Raw genomic sequence first — 14,455 nt, 5'->3', positions numbered from 1 at the left:
ACTCCACCCAGGCAGGGCCGTGTGTGGCACACGGCCAAGTGCTTTCTCCAATGCTTCGCTCATAAGTTTGTCCAAGAATGAATAATCTTCACCAAATTCGACTCCTGTGTACAAAAAATGCACAAAAAGCAGATCTCCGAACAAAAAGAGTAAATATGCTAAAAGAAAAACTGGAAGTATAAAAATGCATAGATCAAACAAGCTCAAAGTATGTAAATGTGCGTCAAAACATGCATAAAAGTATATAAACTCTACGCACATCACATCCCTAGACTTAAACATTTGCTTGTCCTCAAGTAAAATGCTGCAATCTAAATTCATATGTTCTACAATGCATTCATAAACCCTAATGTACTTTCCTAACTCTATCAAAGAGTTCCAATAACAAGCATAATCATGGAAACAAATCAAGTATGGCTCAAGCTTAAGTATCCCGTGCACAGTGTAAATGTAACTCAAAAACTCTTCAAGTTTCAATCTATGTCCTAGTCAAGTCGTCATCAAATTTGAATTCCTAATGTTTCCGGTGAGAGACAAGTAATCAGTGATAGGCACTTACTTGCCACTCACTTGATTCATATTTCTCAACCAACCCAAGGTCTCAAAGGTGTGCTCAATCTCAAGAGAAGCTAAGCAGTCATTTCCCCAGTAACCTAACTCGGTCTCAAAGGGGTGACTTGCTAGATTCTACTCACGATAACTGTTTTTTATATCCCTTATTTTTTTTCATTGCTTTTCTTTTTCAATTTTTTTCATAAGTATTTGCATTGGGCAAATCTTATTTCACAAGTGTACTTTTAGCACAAATGTTGGGATATTTTGATTTTTCCAAATGAGCTTTCATGAGTTGAGCCTCATCCAGTAACCAAAATGAAGTTTGAAAAATCACCATGAAAACCAAGTACTAAACAAACAAGATGAATCATGACTATTTCAATGATATCAATCATTCAAGCATCAAGTCAAAGTATAGTGAAAGTAAGATTCTTAAGGTCAAGCCAAGACTAAAACTCATCTCTATATGATTCTTAGCTTGTTTCATGCTACCCAAGATAGAGAAAAGAAGTACATAAAGCTTACTACTAGCATCATTTACAATATCATGAATCTAGATAATGAACGTGCTAACATTTTATCTTGAATCCAAGAAAGCATAAAAGTGAAGATTGATGTTCTCAAGATGTTTGCCAAAGAATTTTAAAAGATAATCAAATGACTATCAAAATAAACACTCATGCAAGACAATCAAAATAGAATGCAAAACAAAAACTACACATGCAGAAAACAAGAAAACAATAAAAAACTGAAACAAAAAGAAATCAGGTTTGACACCCCCCCCAGACTCAAACTTTTCATCGTCCCGATGAAATCAATATGGTGGAGGTGGAGGTGGAGGTGGAGGTGGAGGGGGACGAGGAAAAGGGTGCCTACGACGTGGCTGACCAATGGGAAAACTCGGGAAACCAGGAGTTTCGCTTAGGATTACATGATACTCAAACAAAGCATCAACTTGTTGGCTAGTAACACTCATGCTCTGCATAAAGTCTCTCATTCTAGCTTGATTAGTATCATAATCCTGGACAAATTCGGCCACTTGACCCTGAAAATTCCTTGTAAACTGAAAGTGCTCTTGTACTTCTCTAAACTGATTATCTGATAAAGAGAAACGACCTTCCAATATTCTTCGTTGGGCATCATGCTTCTCGTGGAGCGATTATAGAGAAGTACAGAAATCAGAAAAATCAAATCTGGAGGAACCCGTACCATAAGCAAAAGAATGCCTAGTAGGATCTGGATGTTCGGAAGGCTGCGGGTATCCAGATATTGAGGGTTCAATGTGTGGCTCTGTGTCTCCAGATATAGAGAGAACATATTCAGGAACAATATCGATGATTACCCAATTAGCAGGGTTACGAATAGACGTTCGTTCAGGACAAGGAAGAGGTAGAGGAAAACCATTCCTCCTAGGGAATGCAAACTCATTCTCATCCCGAACGATCATTTTCATGGCAAGACATGCATCAATATCTATCATGTCATTGCCATGAATTATTTCCAACCCATCTAAATCAAGATCTAAATTATAAGCTATTCGGGTAATCAATCCACCAAAGACAATTGATCCCGACGATGCCCTTGCGGCTCTTAACAAGGTTTGTACAAAATGAAAACCAGAATCGAAATCGACCTTATGAAGCATGGCCCATAAAGCATAAAGCTCTATCTTTTTTAACTACCCCATCACTCTCTCCCCTACCAAAAATAGTTTTGCTCATAATTCTATGTAAGTACCTAAAAATGGGGTTTTGCATATGAGAAGCCTTAGCTCTTAAAGGCTCATAAGGTTGATCCAATCCAGTTAATGCATTCCAAAAATGATTCCAATTAAACCTTGAATCAAACCTACGAGGGCTACCGGTAGACAATCCAAAACAAGAATTAAAATCACTAAATGTCCATTAAAATTCTTGATTCATCAATCTAAATGAAAATTTTTCAATATAATCATCCTCATTAACAAAATGGACATCTAATGAACTTAAAAACTCCAAAACAAGACGAGGATATGTAAGCAAATGTGTGTACATAATATCACCCCACTCTAAAAACCCAATCAACAAATCTACATCTTCCCTAATTCCAAGCATATCAAGAACAGTTGGGTCCATGTATCTAGTACACACAATTTTTCTATTGACAAGAATTGCAAATCTAGTTATATGATCATCATTTCTAAATACTATATTGAATTCATTGTCATTACCTTCGTTGCGCGAAGTCCTCTTTCCTTTGCCCTTCATCGGTTGTTTTCCTTTATCCCTACATGGTTCCTTCTCTTTGTCTCCACTAGATCCACCACCTCCTTTGCGAAGTTTCTTCAAAAGATTGGACATCTTGTTGAGTTTAGATGAGGGAAGGGACTATTTAGGGTTAGACAAGTAAGATCTCAAAGAAACAAATCTTTGAAGAACAAGATCTGAGGTTAGGAGAACAAAGATCTTGAGTGTTGGAGAGGAAAAGAATCTGGATCTAAGAGAGTTTGAGGAAAAGGTTGAAGAAAAGAGGGATTTTAAAGAGATTGAGAGAAAATAAGATGTTTTAAGAGAGGTGGGTGTGTGCGGGACACGGCCAAAATCTGGCCGTGTAAGGAAAACACGGCCTCTTAAGGGCTTCTCCACACGGGCCGTGTAGATCTACACGGCCCCTCCCTTTTCCACCTCGACTTCACTCACACGGCCGTGTCTGGTACACGGCCGCATCCTTCTTTTTCTCGGCTTTCTTCACACGGTCGTGTCTGGGACACGGTCTTCTGAGTTCTCTTCTCTAGATTTGGCACATGGCCGTGTTTGGTACACGACCGATTCAAGCTTTTGCTCTGATTTCTCCACACGGTAGTGTCTGGAACACGGCCGAAGAACTCTCCTTCTCTGGATTCTTTGCACGGCCGTGTCTGGTACACGACCATGCTCCCTTCCTTCTCTGCAGACTTCACACGGCCATGTCTGGTAGACACAGCCAGATTTTTTTCCTTCACTGCTTCATTTGCTTGGCTGTGTACAACACACGGCCATGCCCTGTTTTATTCCATTTGATGTTTATTCTCCTAATCCACTTCTCCAATACTTCCATGCCCATGAAGAAGTCATGGCTAGCTCATGGAAATAGATTTTAACCTGAAAACAAAACTAAAATATAGTGAAAACAAAATAAAGATGAAAATACAAAATATAACTAACTAAAAGAACCCTTGGGTTACCTCCCAAGAAGCTCTTGTTTAGGGTCTTTAGCTCGACCAATCCAACTTATTCTTCTCGTTTCCTTGCCCTTGGAGGGCAGATATATTTTTCATTTTTGTTGGGAGGTCTCCTCCCAACATCCTCCACCAAATTATTCTTTTCATTAGGCGGCCTTCCATGAGAATGGAAATTCCATTCCTCAAGTTTGTAAATGCTTGCCTTGCTACAAGCATTTAAAAGAGAAGAAACATGGTTAGAGGCATTAGATAAATCATATTCCAACCGTTCCTTATCAATTACCAATGACAACTTATGATTTTTAACATCAATAATTGCTCCAGCTGTAGCAAGGAATGGTCTTCCTAATATGATAGAAATCTTAGGGTCCTCTTCTATGTCCAACACAACAAAATCTGTGGGAATAATACTCCCACCAACTTCTACTGGCACATCTTCAATAATACCCATAGGGTACCTGCAGGAATGATCAACAAGTTGTAGTGCCATTGTAGTAAGTTTAATATTTTTGAGACCTAACTTATTACAAATTGAATAGGGAATGAGGGTAACACTTGCCCCCAAATCACAAAAAGCTTTTTCAATGAATTCTGTTCCTATATTGCAAGGAATATAAAAGCTCCCTGGATCCTTCAATTTCGGGGAAGTGTTCTTCACCAAAAGAGCGCTGCATTCCTCAGTTAGTGCAATGGTCTCTACATCTCCTCTCTTTCTTTTATTTGACATGATGCCCTTCAGGAATTTGGCAAACTTTGGCATTTGAAGAATAGCATCTATAAGAGGAACTTCAACGCATATCTCTTTAATCTTCTCCAAAAATTTGCCAAATTCTTCATCCTTTTTAATCATATTGAGTCTTTGGGGAAAAGGGATAACTTTGCTCTGAAGGTTCAGTGGAAGAGTCTCTTCAACCTCAATGGTATTCTCCTCATTATCAAAAATCTGACTAGGTGTAGGAGGAGAGAGCTCTTCTTCATTTTGCATCCCTTTTTGAGCAGTCACTTGGGGATTTCCCAAGGTTCGTCCGCTCCTAAGCTTAATTATGTTGCAATGCTCCATAGGATTTACATCAGGTTTTCCAGGAAGTTGTCCTAGTGCTCTAGAAGATGAGGAAGCTAGCTGGGCAATTTGGCTATCCTGAATCTTTTGATGTTTTTCAGAATTATCCATTCTCTGAGTAAGCTTCAATAGATCCTGCTTCATTTCATTTTGATTGGAGATAATTTCTTCAAACATCTTTTCAATTTTGGATGTAGGAAAGCCTTGAAAAGATTGTTGCTGAAAATTTTGTTGCCTAGATTGAAAATTTGGTCTTGCTCCCATAGATGGTCCTTGATCTTGATTATTTCTGTAAGAGAAATTTGGATGATTTTTCCATCCAGTGTTGTAAGTATTTGAGTATGGGTTGTTCTGTCTTTGATTGAAACCCATGATTGCATCGCACTGCTCCAATTGATTAATTTGTGCAGTGATAGCTCTCCCAATGGACATGAGTCATTTGAATGTTCTGAACTCCCACATACTTCACAAGATATAGCAATAACATTTACCATATTTGAACTAGTCCCCATATTCTCAAATTTTTTTGTAAGAGCATCAAGTTTTGCAGCCAATAAAGTCACTACATCAACATCAAATTTTCCTAATGCTTTTGTTATTGGGTTTATTGAAGGATGACCACCACTTTTTTCATTTTCCCATTGATGATGATTTTGTGCTACACTCTCTATGATTTCCTCAGCTTCATCCAAATTTTTATTCATGAGTGCCCCTCCAGCAGCTGAATCAAGGGACACTTTGGTATGATAATTAATACCATTATAGAAAGTATGCAACACTAACCATCTTTCCAAACCGTGGTGAGGGCATTGTCTGAGCATACTATTGTATCTATCCCAAGCTTCAAATAGAGATTCTGAGTCAGCTTGTTTGAAACTTGCAATCAAATTCCTCATATGAGTAGTTTTACTTGGGGGATAGAATTTATCAAGGAATTGTTGCTCACATTGTTCCCAAGTGGTGATACTATTGGGAGTCAAAGAATTCAACCATTGCTTGGCCCTATCTCTCAAAGAAAACCCAAATAATAATAACCGCACTGCTTCTGAAGGAACATCATTCATTTTCATTGTCCCACATATTTCATAAAAGACCTCTAAGTGTTGATTAGGGTCTTCATGTGGTCCTCCACCAAATTGATTTTGCTGCACCATGGAAATAATTGCAGGTTTGATCTCAAAATTATTTGCCTCCACTGAGGGTCTTGAAATACTAGATCGAAAACCCCTAGTATAAGGTGCTGCATAATCATTTAGTGGTCTATTAGCCATGTTCAAATGCTCTTGTTCTTCAATTTATCTCTGCAGAATTCTTCTTCTATGAAATGTTCTATCAATTTCAGGGTCAAGAGGAAAAAATTCTCCTGCAAAGTTAGATCTTCGCATACACAAGAACAAGATTGCAATACAAACTAAATCAAACAAAGAAATTAAAAACAGAGAAAGGCAATACACAGTTTTCTTTCTTGTGTGAGAACAATTCTCAGATTCCTGTACCAGTCCAGGAAATTAGCTCCATTGAGCTTGTCCTTGTCAAGGATAGAACGTAGGGAGAAGGTGTTCGTGTTTGTCGACATGACAATCTACAACAGAAATAATGCAGAAAGTAAATATCATATTCCATTTATCATTTAATTAGGCCTTTAACTAAATGATACTCCCACTGACTTGTAGGACAAGATCCACATCATATTATGACTTGAGTTAGCTTTGTCTAAATCGCCCAAGACTTAGTATGATCAATAGATAACGAATTATCAATTACATCTCTATGCAACTCTTGTTTATAGGATCAAGATCCTCATTTATAAGAAAACTTTAGTTAGCTTTGGCTAAATCACCCAAGATTTAGTATAAATGTGATTTGTATCCTATCTTCCAACCGTTGGAAAATGCCTATAGTTATACCCGATTAAATTGAGTTAACTAGTTATACTCAATCTAATTGAGTTTGTACTCACCCAAGCTTTGATAGGCGGGACCAAGATTGTCCCTCCGCACCCTACCAAGATAATATGCGTTGCTCTGCTTTGGCAGATTCAACAACAACAAATGATCGAGGTAGTGATGGGTATCAAAACTTGGTAGGCATCTCGAGTTGACTTGATTAAGATCTAATCTAATCGTTAATGTGAATCATATACGCATCAAGACACTAATTACCCTACACTAGCATGCATCACATACACACAAGCAAATATATCAAGATATATACATATATTGTAATGAGGTCATGGCCCTACTACGATCTTCTCAAGCCAATGAGAAGATCAGATGGTCAACCTAGGATCAACGGCTTCTTCAAGCGCCTCCTTTGACCGCCATGTGTTGACAACACCCTCCTCGTAACTCCTTGAGTGGACCTTTCCACCACTTCATTTTGTACATTACAAATATGAAACTCGAGTTACATTCGAGTCTAAAATATAATTACAACAAGAATATAAATAAAGGAGGCACGACGCGTAGGTCGCAAATCACATACAACACGTACAACATAAAAATAGCGCGCAAGCCATATTATGAATTACAACACAATTTTTGTCCAATCAAATTGGGGTTTTGGGCCATGATCATCACAATATCATACATAATTCTAAATTATGTATTTTACATAAATTTATATAATTTTACTACTGTTTTTATGAATTTTATGAGTTACAACTTCCCGGCGGTCCCGATTAGCGATTTTCGGGCGCGATCATAGGACAATGCCCCTTGCGAGGTTAGGGGTAGCGCCCCTACTCGCGAAATGAATATCGCAAGTGTCCCATCTTGATCTAACAGTGCCTTAAGCCTCTGTCCCAAATTAATTTGGGTGAGACCTTGTCGTTTCAGAAGGTTTTTCTCGGTAGTTGAAGCCTACAAGCGTCCAAACACTTGTTGCTTCGCCTCTACGAGAAAAATACTCACAAAATCCATAAAAATAGTAAACTTACAGAAACTTATAGATCTGAAATCTTTTTATAAAAACAAAATACAAACAAGTACATGGTTCGCATGTGGCTCTGATACCACTGTTAGCATTTCAGGCCGTAAAAACCGCTTTTCGCACTGCGGAAACCCCGAAGCTAGCCACGGATCCGTGCAAAAATATATTTAAAATTAAATCATGTACATGTTTCTACCCTAAATCTACCTTAGATCTACATGAAAAGAGAGTTACCCTTGTAGCGAAGCCCTTCGCTTATCCCGCTCATCCAAGAGTTGCCGGATCTCGTAGGGTGTCAAGTGTACACCTCTCTATATGTATCCACACGGACAAAAGGTGGAGAAAAACCACTTAGAGTGTGCTAGAACTCTTCATGGTCACGACAGTGGAGGATGAGAGGGAGAGTAGAGAAGAGAGGAGGAAGAAAATGACCTCTTGAATTAGCACACAAATTGCTTAATGCCTCACTTATGTGGACGACCACTTAATGGAGGGGTTTTAAACCTCCATGTAATACCAAGAGTCATGGCTCTTGGTCTTCCTCATGAGGTGGTACACAATGATGTGGCCTTGATGATGTGGAACACCATCATTGGCTGGCCCATGCCAAGTTACAAATGAGGTGGCATTTGGTCAAGTCAAACTTGACTCTTCATCTTCCCTCTCAAGTCAAGTCAAACTTGACTTCTTATCTCCCATGGTTGATCAAATCCAACCTTTGATTCAAGTCAATTTAATTTAGTGAATCTCCATCCATTAAATTAAATTGATTCAATGAGTCATAATCAAAATTAGACTCATTGGACATATGAATCAAATTGAGTCTAACTCAATTAGTCTAATTTGGATTACTCTGAATCCAATTTGGTTTATCATATGAACCTAATTCTCTTGGTCCATCATATGAACCTATTCTCCATCTAAATGTCCTTTGTGTGTGACCCTATAGGTTCTTGTAACGTCAGCAATGCTCCTAAAACCATTTAGAAACATAAGTAATGAGCGGTATCTAGCAACACATCATTACTACCCAAGTTACAAGAATGTTGAGATCCAACATCACCTTTGTGACTACTAATTGTGTCTCTCACAATATGTGACGATGTTCTTCTATCCTTGACATCTAGATTGATCAATTGAGGCATAGACCGTGTCATCCTCTAATCAATCTATATCTTGAACTCTAAGTAGATTCGCTCTAATCAAATGAGCTCAATATCTCATATTGACTCATTTGGGCATGGTCATGCACTTAGTGGTCTCACTCTATCAAGAATCATGATGTCTCTCCTGTCATATAGGAGGGATAGATCCCATCTACATCACTCACATCCCTCCGCAAAATTTGTTACATACCCAGTAATCGCTTTTATAGTCCACCTAGTTACGGGTGATGTTTAATGAAGCCAAAATATGCAACTCCTTATGTAGGGAACCATGGTGACTTCAGGTCCAAGGATTGATAGTCATACTAATAGTCACATGAGGAAGTATATGACACTCATATAACGATCCATGATACTTTCTCATGGTGGGTCATTCAGTATACATTCTCCAATGCATACCCATGTGTCAACTTGATATCTCTATATCCATGACTTGTGAGATCAAGTCATCGAGTTGACCTACATGCTAGTCTCATCGCATTAACATTGTCCCTGAATGTTAATACTTGACTAGGAATGATTAAGAGTAGTGTTCTCTATATCATCTCACTATCAATTCAACCAATTGATTGATATAGATAAGAACCTTCTACTCAAGGACGCTATTATACTTAGTTATTTGGCACCAATACAAGTAAGTATAATAAACATAAAGAAATACCTTTATAAATATATATAGGAATATGATACATCGAGTCCATACAACAATCATCATATGATTGGGTCTAGAGCTCTAACTAACATTGATGACTTGTTTCTGAACTTGTTTAACAATATTAAACTAGTTTAAATTGAGATGATAAACAAGCAACACTTCATTGCTATGGAAAAAAGATAAAAGATTAATTCATTAAAGAGAATGAAATGCTAGAAAAAAAATAGATCTATCAAACGAAAGCATCTGACTGCAACAGATGAGTAAATAGAACTCCATGGAAGCATTAATAATTCCAAATATGATATCATATAACTCAACCAACAAAAGAATGAAACAAAGAACCATGATTTCTTTCCCAGGTCTTAGCAGATATAGGAGCTTCCATACATAAAAAAAATTCTTGTATCTTAATCAAGAAACAAAAATCTTTGAACAAAAATGGGTGGGGATTCATGCAAAGAAAACAAAAACTACAAAAATAACTGCCATCCTCCACTTCTGTCACATAGAAGCAATAGCGAAGGATGAAAAAAAAATAGACAAAATATGTGTAGAGGGAATGGGGGTTACCGGAAGGAAGCTATGGCCTCTCCTTTTCTAACCTGAATAGGAGAGATGAGAGTACGTAGCTCTGCCGATGGTGATGGAGAGGAGGTGGTTGGCTGGATGTAGCAAAGGAGGAAGATGGAGAAGAAGGCAATGACTTGTGTTGGTGTCAATAAGATGAGGTTGGGTGTCTACTTGATAGGAGAAGATGAAGGAGTGAGGGATGGCGCGGAGGAGTGGCGAAGGAGGTGCAGAGGAGGGTTTCGGCAGAGATGATTTTTGGAGTTTTGGTGGAGATAGAGTCTTCGAGACCAGGTTTTAATTTTGTGTAGTTTTCGCAAAGGGAGATTTTGACGAAGGAAGTTTGGTGACATAGTGTTAAATAAAATATTACTGTAAATATTGAAATAATATTGATAGACAACACTTTTTAAAAAGCATTGTCTTTGATCCCAAAAAAATTCCAATAGACAACGCTTATTTGAAAAAGTAATATTTTTAATAAGAAATATAAAACTTAGACAATGTTTTTCACTAAAAGTGTTGTTAAAAAAAAGATAATGCTTTTTAAAAAAAAGGTTGTCTTTTAATTGTTGTAAAATCCTAATTTTCTTGTAGTGACGATCTGCTAAGACTTCCCCGGTTGAGTAAATTGTTAGAGTGCATACTAAAAACCTAGCCTTTTGTAAATATTTTATTTTGAAATAAAGAATCACATTGGTCAAATGTCTACGTTTATATGCTAAGTGTAGTTATTCAATTAATTTATATTGTAGATAACATGGTGTGTGGTGTCACACACAAAAGATCATGTTATCAATTCCTTATAAATTATAAATAGTAGCTCACGACTAAGATAGAAAGGAATAAACCATTAGAATAGTCGTAGTGTAATTTGATATCAGTTTATCTTAACTATAAAATTACACTAGTACACTCTGAGTGTATTGAGCAGGACCATTTAAGGTAAGTTCTTTTTATACTTACTGAATAAAAGAACAAGATCTTTGTTATTATGGAAGTGTATGCTCTTAATCCTGATATAATAACAAATACATATATCTAGTATTTATTTCTTTGACTTATCAATGGGTGAGATTTATTTCGATAAATCAAGAGGCCCGATAAGTTGGGAAATGATATTATTTATAGTGTGTGTTGTTGATTATAGAAGGAAACTGTGTCCTAGTAATGTAGGTTGATGATGTCCCCAAGAGGAGCTCATAAAGATTGTCATGTAAACCCTGCAGGTGGACTTAGTCTGACATGACGATAAGGTTGAGTGGTACTACTCTTGGAGCTAGATATTAATTAAGTGAGTTGTTAGTAACTCATTTAATTAGTGGACATTCGATATCTTAAACACAGATAGACTAACACACTCATGATAAGAAGGAGCCCAAAATGTAATTTGGGATTGGTGCGGTAGTTCAATAGTAATTCTTTAGTGATATGAATTATTATTGATGAAATTAAGTCGGGTGTTCGGGGCAAACACAGGAAACTTAATTTCATCAGGAGATCAAAACTAATTCCTCCTCTTGGTCTCTATCGTAGCCTCTTATATATAGAGAATTATATCCACCAAATATCCACCTTCTTACCCAACCTTAGGTGGCTGGCCAAGCCAAGCTTGGAGTCCAAGCTTGGGCCGGCCAAAGCCAAAGGGTTGAGCCATTGTGGTGGCCGTCCAATGCTTGAAGCTCAAGCTAGGTGGGCCAACCACAAGAAAATAAAAAGATTTTTTTTTAAATTTTTTTTCTTATATGGATATCATGGTCTTAAAAGAGAATTTAAAATTTAAATCTTTCCTTTTATAATTTTCTACAAAAGATTAAGTGAAAGGTTTGATATCTTTCCTTATTTGTAGTTAAAAGAAAATTTTTAATTTTTGATAAAACTTTATTTTTTTGTAACCATCTTAATGATTTAAAAGAGAGTTTTGAAATTAAATCTTTCCTATTATAGTTTCTACAAAAGATTAAGAAAAGATTTGGTATCTTTCCTATTTTTGTAGATTGAGAGGAAGATTTTAATTTTAAAGATAACTTTCCTTTTTAGAAATCATCCACATGTTTTAATAGAGAGATTTTAATTTATAAAATTTCCTTTTATAACCAACCATGAAGGGAAAATTAATAGAGAAATTTTTATTTTAAAAATTTCCAGAAACAAATAAGGAAGTTTTAATTTTGTGTTTAAAACTTGCCTTATTTGGAGCATGTGATGTGGCCGGCCATAGCATGGGTTAAAAGGAATTTTTAATTAAATTTCCCTTATTAACCTATGGCAAGGAATATAAGGAGATTTTAATTATAATTAAATTTCCTTATTTGCCAAGACCAAGTAATATAAAAGAGAGGGTAGAGGTGCCTCACCTCACAACACATATTCTATTATTCCTCTCTCTTTTCTTCCTTGGTGTAGCCGGCCCTATTCTCTTCTCCTTTCTTCTTCTTGTGGCCGAACCTCAACATCTCTTTGAGCTCTTATGGTGGCCGGATTTTGCTTGGAGAAGGTGAGAAAGGAGGCTTTGCTCTTGCATCCCTTGGAGCTTGAAGGTTGGTGGCCGAAACATAGAAGAAGGAAGTTGTCTTGGTGGTTCTCATCTCGGTAGATCATTGCCCACACAATGTCTGAGATAAGAAGAAGAATACGATAGAAGATCAAGAGGTTGTTGCTTACAAAGAAAGGTATAACTAGTAATTATTTTCCGCATCATACTAGTTTTCTTTGTATAGTTTTTGAAATACCAAACACAAGAGGCATATGATTCTAGTTTTCGAATTTGTGATTCGAGTTTGTGTTTTTTTTTTATTTTTTCGAATTTGTGATTCGATTGTTCCTTTTGGTTAAACCTAGGGTTATATAAGGAAATTAAATATTAGATTTCATTGAAAGGCTTTGTCTAGGAAGTGGTGGATGCTCCCATACCCAAGAAGGCCTAGTGCCTCGCCATGTTTAACCTGGAAGTCGATTTCTGAAATTAATATTTAATTGAATTTGTAACATGGGTGGATTTGGATCAATAATGCTAAGCATCGTTTGCGATCCAAGTCTAAACCACTAAGAACATATAAGTTAAATTTGAAATCAATGATGTTAAGTTCCGTTTGCGATTCCTAATTTAATTTCTAAAGAACACAATAGGTTGTTAGTAAAGGTTCAGGACTTGTACAAAATTTTTGTACAGGGGAACCACTATGATATTCCGCATAGAAACCAACATAAATATCCTGCACACTTAGTTAATGTAACGCCCCTAGTTTTTTTTACATATATATAATACATAATCTGTGGATGTCACTTACTCATACTTCCATAATTGTTCCTTACTTCAAATAAAATTACATAGATGGTTCAAAAGAAAACACAACTAAATGCAGAACTTAAACTGGATGGTCTTCGGGTTGTACTGCCCTTGTTCCGAGCTGGCTCACTGGTCAATGCCTCATGTCTCATTCGTTTCATTTTTTGAAAAAAAAAAAGATATAAACTATGAGTTGAGAGACTCAGCATGTTCAAAATAGTGTTATACATTAGTTAGCATCTATAATCTAGTGTACTAAGGGAAACCACATCAAAGGTAACTTAGGACCTCTCTACTTGCATACTATGAACATAAGCATAGGTAGTGACATAAGTGTGACAACATAAATGTAAGCATGGTATATGAACTAAGCATAATGATAAACTAAATCATGAGCATGTCCATAGGCATAGGCATAAGCATAACATGAGCATAATAATAAACATTATCATAAACATAGACCAAAACATAAACATAAACATAAACATAGCATAACATAAATATAACACAACATAAATATAAACATAAACATAAACGTAAGCATAGGCATAAACATGAACGCAACATATACATAAACATAAACATAAACGTTAGCATAGACATAAACATGAACATGACTTGAACATTCTTGCATGTGTACTTATAAACATACTATTGTAGTGGCCTAGTTGCACTTAGCAGTACCGTAACATAAGTTGTTAATCAAACAACTACCTTAGCGCTAGGTTGGTAGGGGTCCAAACTTAGGACTGGAGTCCCCCTTTATTCTGGCGCGCTCACCGAGCTTAGGTCCCTGGATCATACCACCATCCTAGAACATATCTTGTTTGATTCTGGCGCGCTCACCGGGCTTAGGTCCTTAGATCATACCACCACCCCAGAACATGATTTGGCAAGCTCCCTAGGCTTAGGTTCCCGGTTTATGACTTAACCCATAACAAGATTTGGTACGCTTTCCCGGGCTTAGGTCCCCGGGTACAACTAACCACATTTATCTCATAAGCATAGACATATATGTAAACATAAACAT

General features: G+C 36.8%; 1 non-coding gene across 1 annotated transcript; it reads left to right on the top strand.

Annotated features, from left to right (window-relative positions):
• Positions 1 to 5,606: 5,606 nt before the first annotated feature.
• Positions 5,607 to 5,712, top strand: LOC121993432. Its single transcript, XR_006115277.1, has one exon. It is a non-coding gene; the product is annotated as a small nucleolar RNA R71 (small nucleolar RNA).
• Positions 5,713 to 14,455: the final 8,743 nt, after the last annotated feature.

This window comes from Zingiber officinale, chromosome 6B, assembly GCF_018446385.1.
Source record: "Zingiber officinale cultivar Zhangliang chromosome 6B, Zo_v1.1, whole genome shotgun sequence".
NCBI lineage: Eukaryota > Viridiplantae > Streptophyta > Magnoliopsida > Zingiberales > Zingiberaceae > Zingiber > Zingiber officinale.
This window is presented reverse-complemented; position numbering and strand designations above follow the sequence as displayed.